The sequence below is a fragment of the Sciurus vulgaris genome, assembly GCF_902686455.1.
Source record: "Sciurus vulgaris genome assembly, chromosome: 5".
Classification (NCBI taxonomy): Eukaryota; Metazoa; Chordata; class Mammalia; order Rodentia; family Sciuridae; genus Sciurus; species Sciurus vulgaris.
The window spans coordinates 172,331,577-172,344,160 of record NC_136465.1 but is presented as its reverse complement, the minus strand read 5'-3'; the positions used below and the strand labels follow the sequence as shown (position 1 = coordinate 172,344,160).

At 49.7% G+C, this 12,584-nt stretch overlaps 1 protein-coding gene across 4 annotated transcripts in view; it reads right to left on the bottom strand.

Moving 5' to 3' along the window:
* MGAT3 (beta-1,4-mannosyl-glycoprotein 4-beta-N-acetylglucosaminyltransferase) overlaps window positions 1-12,584 on the bottom strand; it is a 40,823-nt gene that overhangs the window by 20,141 nt on the left and 8,098 nt on the right. The window contains exon 1 of one of the 4 annotated variants that reach the window (XM_079140789.1): window positions 3,226-3,308. The exons of 2 other annotated variants lie outside the window; for them this stretch is intronic. The gene's annotated coding sequence lies outside the window, so the exon portion shown is untranslated. Of the gene's footprint in view, window positions 1-3,225; window positions 3,309-12,584 lie in introns of those variants that run through there. One more of the 4 variants, XM_079140788.1, reaches the window with a different exon arrangement.

Genomic DNA, 12,584 nt, shown 5'->3' with positions numbered 1-12,584 from the left:
GTCTCTAAGTAAAATACAAAATAGGGTTAGGGATGTAACTCACTGGTTGAGTGCCCCAAGTTCAATCCCTGGTACCCAAAAAAAGAAATGGGCGACCAGTATCTCGAACAGAGTGGGAGGGAGGTGCTGGGGCGGGCAGGGGGACAGAGGCCTGAGCCCACGTTGCCGGGCCTAAAGGTAGCTATGCCAATGGCCCCGTAGGCAGGAACGGGGGTGAGTTAGGGGCCCCCTGAGTCAAAGCAGAGGCCAGCTGTGTCTCTGGCCCAAAGGAGACCCCTAAACATCCCCTATACGGCCTGGCTCTAAGCCCAGAGTCCCCGTCAGTAAGGCGCAGACTGTCCTGTTAACAATCATCCTCTCCAGTCTTCCCTTAAGAGGGTGAAGACAAATCAGACCCCAGCCCAGAAGGCGGTTGAGCCTGGAGGGAAACTTCCTGTTTGCTTGTCTGCCTCACCAGCAGGCCATGAGCCACCCAGTCCGGCTCCACCTGGGGTGGTTGACACACAACGAACACCAGAGCAGTTAATGTCCAGCAAGTGAATGAGCAAACGGGGTGCCCTCCGGCAGGCCGCACACTCCCTCTGTGCCTCGGTGTCTCCATCTGTCAGATGGGATAACAGCTACCCTCCTGCCAGGCCGCTGAGAGCCACCTCCAGTGGGAAAGAGTAGAGAGGGTGCCCAGTGTGCATGAGGGGCGGGGGCTTCCAGAGGGCATGGGCCCTGGCACCTCTGCACAGGGAGGCTGGCTGGGCACCGGGAAAGGGCAGGCTGGGTTGGTGTGGGGTGAGGAGGACAAAGGAAGAAGGTCAAGCCATGGGGAGGGGCAGCACAGGCCTGTCACTGTTACTGGACGAATGATTAATGATTAACAGCTTCTGGTTAGAGGAAGAAGAGCCCAGCACCTTCTCAGGCCTGGGCCACCAGGAGCCACGTCCATCCACTCAGGTCTCTTGCTGGAGTCCTCAGAAGCCCAGAGGCCAGTGAGGATGAACCGCCCAGGGACACGTGCATCCCAGCCCCACTACCCAAGCCACATGGCTTACTAGACCCAAATGATCAGCCCTGCCCTGTGCGGAGGGAAGGAGAGACAGCACAAGAGTCCTGGCCGGGGCTCAGGCCAGCTCTGCCCGGCCTCAGTTTCCGTATCTGTGGAACAGTGAGAAGGTGCCCCTCTTCCAATGCTCAGTAGGAGCCAGGGTGCCTCCCAAGCAGAGTGTGGTCACCATCTTGGGGCTAGAGGTTGGCAGTGATTGAGAGGGGTGGCCCTCATCGGCTTACCAAGGAGGCCAAGGACAAGCCAGACCTGAGTGGCTGGGGCCAAGTGTCTTTAGCTCTGTGAGAGTGAAGCGTCCTGGTCCTTCCGGCCAGTGCGAGGAAGACCCCTTCAGCCCAACCTCTCAGAAGAGGGCAGGGGCAGCTGGGCTGCAGCTTCCTGGGCGTGGATCCTGCCCCTTCCCCATCCTCCTCCCATGTGATCCTGGGCACTAAATATCCTCGGTGTCCCTTCTAAAAAGTGAGACTACCCACCTCCTGACCCCATGAGGATCAAATGCAATGACATCCAAAGAGCTCTGGCACAGACTCCAATCCCTGAGCTGGGGCTTGGTGGCCTCGTTACACACAGACACCAGAGGCCTGGTAGGGTGCTGTGTGGCCTGCTGTACCTGCTGCACAATACTCTCGGGACCTGACCCCTTCCCCTTGGCCACCCAAGGCCCTGCTCATGGCCTCCCTCCTCCTGCTGGGGTCACCACAAACTCCCCATCAGGCCCCTCCCCATATGAATCCTCCCCTGCCCGCTGCCCAGTGTGGCCCCTGTCACACTTGGAATGAAAGGCTCCTCTGGGCACTGTGGACCTGCCCCGGGGTCCTCACCAATCTTGCCTCTAAAATCCCTGAGGCTCTAGTCACAGTCCCCACCTGCCTGACCCTGGAGGCTCCAGGTTGGGTCCTCACACTGGCTGCTCCTTCCTCCGGGGACAGTCCTAACCTCAGATCTCCTTATGCTGGCCGCCTCCAGTCTTTCTGATGTCACCAGTCCCAGAGCCCTTCCTTACCCAACCCCCCGCCAACAGCTCTGTCTCTGGAGCTCTCTTGCCCCTGACTCACCTCTGAGAATCTGCTTTTCTTCCCCACCCCCAGCCTGAGTCCTCCCAGGAAGGTCCACCGTTGGAGAGAAGGGTCCCTACTGTTCCCCACCCCAGGACACAGCCTGTCCCCGGCTCTATGAACAGCTGCCAAGTGACAACCCAAGACTCAGGGAACCCTAACAAGTGGGGATCACATTCCAAGTAGTGACGGTACAGTCTAGTTTGGGGTGCATGGGGTACAGCCCCTCCAGTGAGCACCCACACCTGACAGGGTGCCCTCCCCTGCCCTGGCAGCCCACAGAAAGCCCCCCGTGCCCCCCCCAGATCAGCACCATGCCGCCCCCGCGGGCAGTGCCAGCCCCTCCCGCCCAGCTCCCCATCCTCCAGGGACAATGTACAAAGGGCCACTTCAGTTGGAGCCTCAGCTCCATCTCTAGCCCAGAGGCTGGGGGATGGGCGGGGAGGGTGCGCCCCACCCCTCCCTGTCCTCTTGGGGCCCTCTCCAGCAGGGGGGCGGCCGACAGGGTATGGCCTGGGAAGTTTTGTCCCAAATGTCGTGGGGTGGGGGGTGGGCGAGGGTCTGCACAGAGCGGGGAGCGAGGGTTGGTCCCAGAGCACCCCAGTGAAGTGGGGGTGCTCCCACACACAGGCACCGCCTGTCTGTCCAGAGAGGCTGGTGGCAGCCAGACTGGTGCACTCCGGGACTCCACAGCCAGCTGGGCGGCAGCAGAGCACACTGCAAACCTGCCGGAAGTGACCTGGGGGGGCAGCAAGGAGGGCCGTGGGCACGCCTGGGGTCACCTAGGGCTGGTCCCAGTCCCGTCCGGCAGCTCGCTTAGCCCCTTGGAACCCCTCTACAGGCCAGGCGCAAAGGACTGAATCACTCGGGCAACCCCAGAGACACTGTGACCCGTGCCTGGCACGGAGGGACATCTGACAACTGCAGCAGTCCCAGTGTCCCTTCTGGGCCCCGTCAGTGACATGACCAGCTGGCCCACGACAGGAGCCTGGGAGGCACAGTGCCACTCAGCGATCTCCTCACCCATCACCCAGTCTGTCCCGCGGCTCGGTGCTTCTCAGACCCCCGCTCCTCCCTGGGCCCAGGCCCCCGGCTGGTTGACCCATCAGCTCTCACCGGGACAGCAGCCGCAGCTTCCAGAGGGACTTCCGACCAGGTCCCCAGGAGCCACGCCAAGGCCAAACTGAGACTGCCCTCCCTTCCTAGACCCACTGCCCCCAGGATAAAGTCCAAGCGCTCTGAGGAGGCTCCAGAGCCCCTGCTCGCCCTCCTCCAGGACAGTCCCTCCAGGCTGGACGCCTGCTGGAGGCCACCCAGCACCCCTCACCCCACCAAGGGGCCGTGCTGATCCGCAGCCCACCCCAGGCCCAAGCACACAGCCACACAGAGGCCTCAAGCCTGGCCTTCTGAGCTGTGACTGACCCCTAAAGCTGTCACAACTCAGAAGGGAGGGCCTGAGGCCTCTGCGTGCAACCTGCACTTTTCGACAACGCTGCAGGCTCTCAGCTCTGGCCAGGTCCTAGTGCGCCTGCCACGCACCTCAGGCCCCTCGCACGCCCAAGAAGCAGCTCATTCATGTGAAATTTGGGTTCCCTTCCAGCTGGGATGCGGGTGGCGCAGAGGGAAGACATGGGGACTCAGCGAGTAGCTCTGGGACCAGTGATGGGACACGAAGAGAACTGGCTTCCAGCAGGCTGGACCTGCTCTGGGCCCGTCCACACTGCAGCTTCTGCACAGCGCAGGGGGACTCAGCAGGACTTTGGCCAGCACCCCTGGGTGCAGGCACAGGCTTGACCCCTGGAGGACGAGGTGACAGCCCTGCAGTGCCCCCCTGGGCTCTGGGCGCCTGCTGAGGTGCCTGTCGCAGGTGGGACGCTGGAGCAATTCCTCTTCTCTTCTCCTCATGGCTCCAGCTGAGGACCAGGCCTGGGTCTGGAAGAGCCACCTGCAGACCCCAAGCCACCTGTGCCCTCTTGGAAGTGTGGCTTGTTTTCCGAAAAGTGAGAAGCCTACCAGACACTCATGCCCCTCTTGTGCAGAGGCGGCCACACCTGCCCAATGCGACCTGCAGGGGCAGACTTCACAAACACACCCAAATTCATGAACAGCTCAATGAAGTCACTGACCCCTGAGAGTGACCTGAGCTGGCAAGGTCCCTCCAGTTGTTTTAGGGTCCATCACAACGGATGGTCCACGCCACAGCAGGGCAGGCTGGACTCTACTGCAACCAGGGGACACGGCCCTCTTGGGTCAGGACTGGCCAGTACCAGGGACACCCAGGATGCTAGGTAGTAGCTAGCAGTGAGCAGTGAAATGCACAGCAAGGTTCTTTAGGTTACTTTAGGGTCTTCTTTTTAAACTACTTCCAAAGTAGACAAGAAAGCAAAGGGTGGGAACTAATTTGTAGAAAATAACCAGAAGCAGGGGCTGGGGAGGTAGCTCAGTGGGTAGAGTGCTTGCCTTAAAAGCACAAGGCCCGGGTTCAATCCCCAGCACCCAAAACAAAACAAAACAAACAAAAACCAGAAGCAAAGGAGGAGCCAATGGGAAATTAAAAAAAAAAAAAAAAAAGGATTCATGGGACTAACTCTTGTTGGGTCCACTGAGGTTGGTGTGAAGCTGGGAGTTAGGGCCACAGGTGACTCCATTTGTCTGGGAAAGTGGCACAGGTGCACTAAGGTACCTTCTGACCAGTTACTGACCCCAATGCCCACGTTAACATGGGACTGACTTGTAGATGAAATCCCCCTAAATCGGATGGCCACCAGGACAGTTCTGGAGAGGACCACCTCAGGTCAAAACCTCCACCGCCCGACGTGAAGGAGGAGCTGCACACCTGACTGGCAGAGTGCAGGTGCTCCTGGTCAGCTGACAGTAAGGGTTTGGAGACAGCGTTGTCTCCTCCATATTCTCTCCTCGGAGACGGCCCCGCTCAAGAGGGCTCTCGGCTGGAGCCTCACTTTGCTTTTACTTTACTTTCTCCTCACTTTCACTTAAAATAAGTTCTCTTGCGTGGCTTTTGCTATCTGACTTTACTTTTCCTTTTGTGGAAACACACGAACCAAGGTTTGGAGTTCCAGTTGGCTCCTCTCCTGTGACATATGACTTGGCGCTTTGACTCAGATCAAGAGCCAACAACAGGACAGGCATGTGCACCTGCTCACCTCCCAGCTTTGTTTGAGATGATGTCTAAGTTGGCCTCTGGTATCTGGCTTTTTGCCTTGGACTTGCCTGCGTACATTGTCCTTTGCCAAAATCTCCTTGGAATGTCAGGCCCCCGTGCTCCGTTTGTCTTATGTCATCTTGATGTTCTGCTCAGCTTTTTACGCAGTCAGCAACTGCAGTGACACTGTCTGTTCTGGGTGGCATGCAGACCTATACTCTCTCTTGCTTTTTACAGCATCTTTCTGATTTGGAGCAGGGCCCCGCAGAGGCGAGAGGCCATCTCCACTGTTGGGGTCGCTACAGGAGTCAGCATTAAACCATCTCATTTTAGAAGCCATGTCCAAAATCCAGAGAGTACTCCAGTTGCCATCTTTGTCTACTAAGTGTTTTTTTTTTTTTTTTTTTTTAAATGCCATTTATCCTGTGGTTATTTGTTTCGGTTCCAATACAGTGACACAAAACCTCTACTCCCCTCCAGTTTCAGCCTAAGCTGTTCTTAAAATGCTATGCAGAACGATTAAAGGTCACTTCCCCAAGTTATTAAAGACGTTTCTTAAATTAGATTACAAGCTTGAGTGACAGTGGGTTCAGCAGATAAGCCACAAGTCAAGGAACTTGGACAGGCATGCCACACCACGTTCTCGGGAACCAAGGTAGGGACGCCTCCTGTTTCTGGGTCTAGCATGGAAAGTACAGGAGGGACGCCTTCCTACATCCATCTCTCTTGGACATCAGTACCACTGAAGGACGCCCAGGGTATTGACAGATGCTGGCTTTATCTTACCAATGGAAATACTCCCTTGCTGGGTTTTAAGCTGTCAGGTTACTGCCCAGAGTCTGGCAGGTTTTGACCTTTCCCATGGCCGCTGATGGAAGAAGAGACAAGAAAATTACCAGGGACTAGGAAAACAATGGTCAAAAGTGCCACAGGTTTAAGCTTTTTGCCTCTCATGATCAAAACGACAATTTCCTTGCTTCTTAGCGGCCTGTCTGATATCCATGTGGGATGTAAGCTGCATAAGCACGTGCCCAAACCCAGCAAGACCAGAGGGAAGAAGTGTCACTTTAAAATCCAAGCAGCTATAGGACATAAAAACCTGTTTTCTCGTTTCTTTCTTTTCTGGTACTGTGGAATTATGCTTTTCCAATAAGTTCCCCCCTACATGGTCTTCTTCTCTCTCAGGATGGGCACCGGGAAGAAAAATGGAAAGAGCCCAAATGGGTAAGTTTTCTTTTTCTTAAAAACCTTTTTCTGAGGACTTCCCGGGACCCCCCATTCTTTAAGTATCTGGGCTGACTGATCGGATGGGAAAGCGCGTTCTGGGCTGACAAAGCTCTTGTGCTCCTTCGCTACAGTAATTACGGCGTGTCTTCTTTTTTTTTTTGTCTTTGTTTTTTCTGAGCTCAAGTTTTCTGATTTTAATGAATTCACCTTTTCTCTGGAACCAATTAGTCTTATTTTGTGTAACTGAAGCTTATGGCCCTCTGTTTTTCTTTCTGCTGTCTTTATTCAGAGGCCAGGTGTTCAAGGGTTAACTCTCCAACACTCTAGAAAAAGAAACACACCTCCTTGAAGAGCCCTAAGCTGGGAAGACTCAGATGACGTGAGGGTGAATCTGCCCCATGAAGGACGAGTGGCCAGGTGAACCTCTGTCCTCGGCATCCCCATGACCGACAAGACTCTGTTCCTACCGGTCCCAGCTCCGCAGGCTCTATTTTAATTTCTGAGGAGCTAAATTTGACAGTCTATAGAATAATACTTTATGGCTCTTTTGTAGCCTACCGAGGAAGTCATACCTGGCCAAAAGCTATAAAATCTTTGTCTGCTGTTGATTTTTATGTATATGTGTGCACACCTGTGTATTCCAAGTCGTGTCGACATGTCTGCTCGTGTCTGAATATCAGGTACATGGTACCAAAATTGGCATATACAGTACTCATAAAATTAGAAAAAAAAAAAAAAAAAAGATTCAAATACCTTTCCATTTACATGACTTAAAATGGTTAAAGAGATAAAAATAAAGATGTCTTTAAAATTATTAAATCACATCTCTTTTTTCTAGGTGGTCAGTCAATGAAGTGCTGTTTTCTATAAAATGTTTAAAGTGTAATGTCCATTGCTCCTGGGATTTTTCTTCAACAGAAAAAGATGGCTGGGCTGGGGCTGGGGCTCGGGCTCAGTGGTAGAGCGCTTGCCTGGCATGTGTGAGGCACTGGATTCGATTCTCAGCACTGCGTATAAATAAATAAGTCAAGTAGCTCAGTGGGAGAGCACTTGACAACTAAAAAAAATTTTTTTAAAAAAAAGATGGCTTAAAATATTAACTTGATTTGGTTTTCAGGGGCAATCTAAGTTAAAAATGGGTAAATATGATTTAATAGAAATGGGATAAACATTTATACATGTGATTTTATAAATTGCTGGTCAATGGAAATTAAGATTGCTTTGTTTCTAAAAGCAAGATGGTTAAGGATTAAAATTCTACTTTCATGCCTTGTTCTACATGGAAGAAGAGAAGGAAGAAGAAGAAAAACCCAGCTAATTTCAATAAAAAATCTATAAGGAAAACCAAATGTTTTACTTAATTAAAAAGTATTCTGAATAAAATTTTAAGGATTATTATAAAATATAAACTTAAAAGGTCAGTAACTAGGAAAGAAATATAAGCAAGTTATAGGTATGGAAATATATTATGGTAAGAAAAAGGGGAAAGAAAGTATTTCTGGATGAAAAAGTACCGTGTAAGGTGAAGCAATAATTTTGTTCTAAACTTCAAGATGAAAGAGAGGACCGAACTAAGGATATAGAATGGCTGTAAAATGTCTAAGTAAGTTGCAAAATGCTTGTTTAAGACAGATCTCAAAATGTTTGTATTAATTGGTTACACTCAGCACAGTCAGTTTAATTTAAGGGTTTCTGCCCCCAAAGTCAACTTTTAATACATTAATATGAAACAAAATTTAATCTATGTTTAAAAACAACACGATTTTATTAAAGCATTGATCTGCTCTTATCTGTCAAGATAATGTCTTGTGTCTGCTAAGTTAATTACTCAGGGAAACTAAGTCTTAAAGGAATTAGGGATTATAGCTGTTTTAAAGTCTCTTAAATGTTACTTCATAACTGGCTAATAAACAACTATTATTTGGGTTACTACAATGTAGTTGACACCCTAAACATGTGACTAGAGATATGTATACATCTGAGAACTAAACATGTTTGTCTGAATCTTGTAAAAGTTTGTAAAATAAAATTTTATGTGGGGGCTGGAGTTGTGGCTCAGTGGTAGAGCACTGGCCTGGCATGTGTGAGGCCCTGGGTTCAATTCTCAGCATCACATTAATAAACGAATAAAATTAAGGCCTATCGACATATAAAAAATATTTAAAATAAAATAAAGGTCCATCAACAACTAAAAAAAATAAATAAAAAAATAAAAATAAATTTTTAAAAGTTTATGTAGGTTTACAGGCAAGGTAACCAACAACTGCTCTCTTTTATACCTTGTATCTGACATAAAAGGGCTACACTGCCATTTTAAAACCTGGCTTGCAACTGTTTGCTTTGACTATATAAATATTTCATTGTTATATAAATAAAATACATTTGTATATAAGATAGTCATTCTACTTCTGATACCTCACCTGAGTAAGACTCTACCTCCCACCTTACTCCATGTGGGTGGCTCTATAGTAGGCCAGAATGAAGCTTATTTAAAGTTGTGATCGAAAGATTATTGTTGTAAAGATTACTGTGACCTCAAAATAAACAAGGGATACAAAACAAAATTACGTAAAGAATTTGGTGAATTTTAAAAGGCATTTAAAGTTGGAAGAGTTTTAAAAAATGCAACTCGTGAAGGATTTCACATGTAATTGAGTTCATATATTAATGGGTCTTTACAGAGGCAAAATAGATATCAAATATACATTAGTGCTATTATAGAGTTTGCTTTTTGATTCAAAGTAATTATACAAACTAAATATGTTGTTGCTCTTATTAACTTCATGTTTTCCTTGTAAAACGTTATAACGGTTACCTGTGAGTATTTTGCAGAAGCACTACTTTTAACAGAACAACCTTAGTTAATTTAAGACAGTAAGTCATCATCTAGGGAAAGACAAAATAGAAAGTTGACTTCCACGGGCTGGGGAGATAACTCAGTCGGTAGAGTGCTTGCCTCGCAAGCACAGGGCCCTGAGTCCTAATCCCCAGGACCGCAAAAAAAAAAAAAAGTTGACTTCCAGTACTGATACTAACCATCGCTCCCATTTCAAGAATGGTGAAACTGGCCTGCTGGATGTTTATTTAAAAAACTTGGGAGACCAGAGTCAAGGAAGTAAAAGGGCCAAGGAAAAGTCAGCCAATATTTTAGCCCTTGCCCGCTAAGGTCGGCCAGCATTCACGGAATGATGAGATTTCTCTAAATGCCTGCAACTGTGGAGAGTTACCTGACTTCTTGATCCGGGGGACTGGGGAGGTCCTAGTGAGCAGGAAGCCAATCAGTGTACATTCTGCAAAAAGTAAGGTCACTGGACAGGGAAAAGTCCCTCATGCTTCCAAGGGAAGCCACATGTGGTCAGCAAGACCCTGACCCATCCTGGCAGATGGCAAAAATGGTAGAGGAAAAGTTGGAGGAGCCGGGCGCCTTCTCGAAAGTTCCCAAGAGTGATCCCTGACAACTCTCAACTGACTCTTAACAGCAGACAGGAGAAAGATCAATTTCTGATCACGTTGGTCTTAAACACTTGGCAGGAGAGTATAACCAATTTTTTAATGTCATGTGGTCATCAAAAAAAAGACAATGGTTCTTTTCATTTTCTTTTAAGACAATAATTCTTTTAATGTAACCTGAGATTCTTATATAGGAGTGTCTAATAACTATCACAAAAGACATGGCCAGAATCACAGTTTGTTCTGAGTCGATTTGAGACCCGCACATTTTCCTAACCTCCTACATCGGTAAGCTTAATCTGTTTTCCACTGGTTTGATTGTGTAACTCTGATATTTCGCCCTCAGATTAGTCTATAGACATAATCTGGCACATGGACGCTCTGACCAATTATACCCAAAAGCTCTCCATGACACTGAAAGAGGAATTTCTCTCCTGGACACAGAGGCGGCTCTCATGAGAAACGCCGTATCACGAACTGGATGGCTGTCCACGTTCTCACCGCAGCTCAGGGTGGCCGGAGCCACTGCCCAGACGGAATGTCGCGTTTGCGTTCCTGACCACCCTGACAACGTAACCGAAATCCTTGAAGGTTTTCAAACAGATGCCACCCTTCACCTGTTTTGTCATGGGATCAACTTTTTAGCTCACGGTTTCCTGGCACTTCCTGGTGGAAGAAACGGCTGATATCTACAGTCCATTATCCCATCACCGGTGTATTTAGAATTTGCTGTGCCTATTGTCGTACCAATCTTTTTCCAATACTATGTCTTCTTGTTTGGCTCACAGGGCATCCGCCTCCCAGATGGCCTTACAATCTGTTTCTATTAAACCACAGAATTACCATGCCCCCTGGATAGACCTTACTCATAATCTGAAGCATTTCACTGACGACAGCAAGGCTGGAGACACCTACCCTGGAGGTCTTGCCCCAATCAGCAGGAAGTAGCTATTGATTTGACCTCTTGCCCCTTATTCCCAGGATGACTCAGGGTCTCCAGTCCTTGAGCGGGAAGTGTTAGGCAGAAGCTAGCAATGAGCAGTGAAATGCACGGCAAGGTCAAGGCCTTCTTTAGGTTACTTTAGAGTTTTCTTTGAACTACTTCCAAAGTAGACGAGAAAGGAAAGGGTGGGAACTAATATGTAGAAAATAACCAGAAGCAAGGGGGCCAATGGGAAATTAAAAAAAGAAAAAAAAGAAGCCAATGGGAAAAACACATCAAAAGAAAAGGATTCATGGGACTAACTCTTGATGGGGTGCAGTGAGGTTAGTGTGAAGCTAGGAGTTATGGCTACAGGTGACTCCATTTGTCTGAGAAGGAAGATTCCTTCAGTAGCACAGGCGCACTAAGGTACCTTCTGACCAGTTACTGACCCCAATGCCCACGTTAACATGGGACTGACTTGTAGATGAAGTCCCCCTAAATAGGATGGCCACCAGGACAGTTCTGGAGAGGACCAACTCAGGTCAAAACCTCCATAGACCTCTGGGTGGGGTGGCACACACCTGTAATCCCAGCAGCTCAGGAGGGTGAAGCAGGAGGATCGTGAGTTCAAAGCCAGCCTCAGCAAAAGCCAGGTGCTAAGCAACTCAGTGAGACCCTGTCTCTAACTAAAATAAAAAATAAGGCTGGGGACGTGGCTCAGTGGTCGAGAGCCCCTGAATTCAATCCCTGGTACCAAACAACAACAATAACAACAACAAAACTCCACAGACCAATGTGAAGGAAGGATGGGACACCTGATTGGCAGAGTGCAGAAGGTGGTCCCCTTACCAAGTTCTGGTAAACCTCGAGCGTAATGGATTGGAGACAGCGTTGTTCCTGTCCTCTCTGCTCCGAGACGGCCCCTCTCTCTTGAGAGGGCTCTCTGAGCCTCGCTTCCCTTTATTTTACTTTCTCCTCGCTTTCACTTAAGGTCTCTTGCGTGGTTTTTGGTGTCTGACTTTAAGTTTTCTTTTGCCAGAACTGAGGTTTGGTATTTTAGCTCCCCACTTTCCTGGGACAAGAATGCTGTCATCAATGGCAGGGGATGCCAAGCAGGGCTGCAGGGGCTCAGCCCACTGCTCCTTCACCCTGTGAGACCACCACCCATCTGTCCTTGCCCTATTGCTGGAAAAGCCAGAAAATGCTACCACAGAGGCTTGTACATGCTCAAAGGTCCCGCTGACTGAGGGAGGAGAGCAAACGCAATGGCAGGAACACGGGGATTTCTGAGCTGCCCGGGGCCAGTCTCAGCAAGTCCACTAACCTCTCCCAAGTGACCTGTGCCACCTCATTCCATTCTCACAACCCAGTTTACAGAAGAGGAAGCAGAGGCTTGGCGAGGGGATGGGACTTGACGGCCATCAGGCACCCAGCAAGGGGTAGAGGGGGTCGGCAAAGGCCGTCTGCGCCAGTGGCTGCTCAGTCCTCACCCAGGCTCGAGACCACCCCCAACCCTGGGCCTCCATCTCCCCAGTGGCCACCGAGCGCAGACCCCCACTCCAGGCCTGCTCTTCCCTGCGGCCCCTCTTGCGTCTGTATTCCAGCCTCTCCATGGTCACACAAAGCTGTGCCAAGAGGAGTGGGGTCCGAGTTGCTGGTCCCAGGTGCTCCTCTCATGGACGGTTTTGCTCTCCAGCCCCTCAGGTCCCC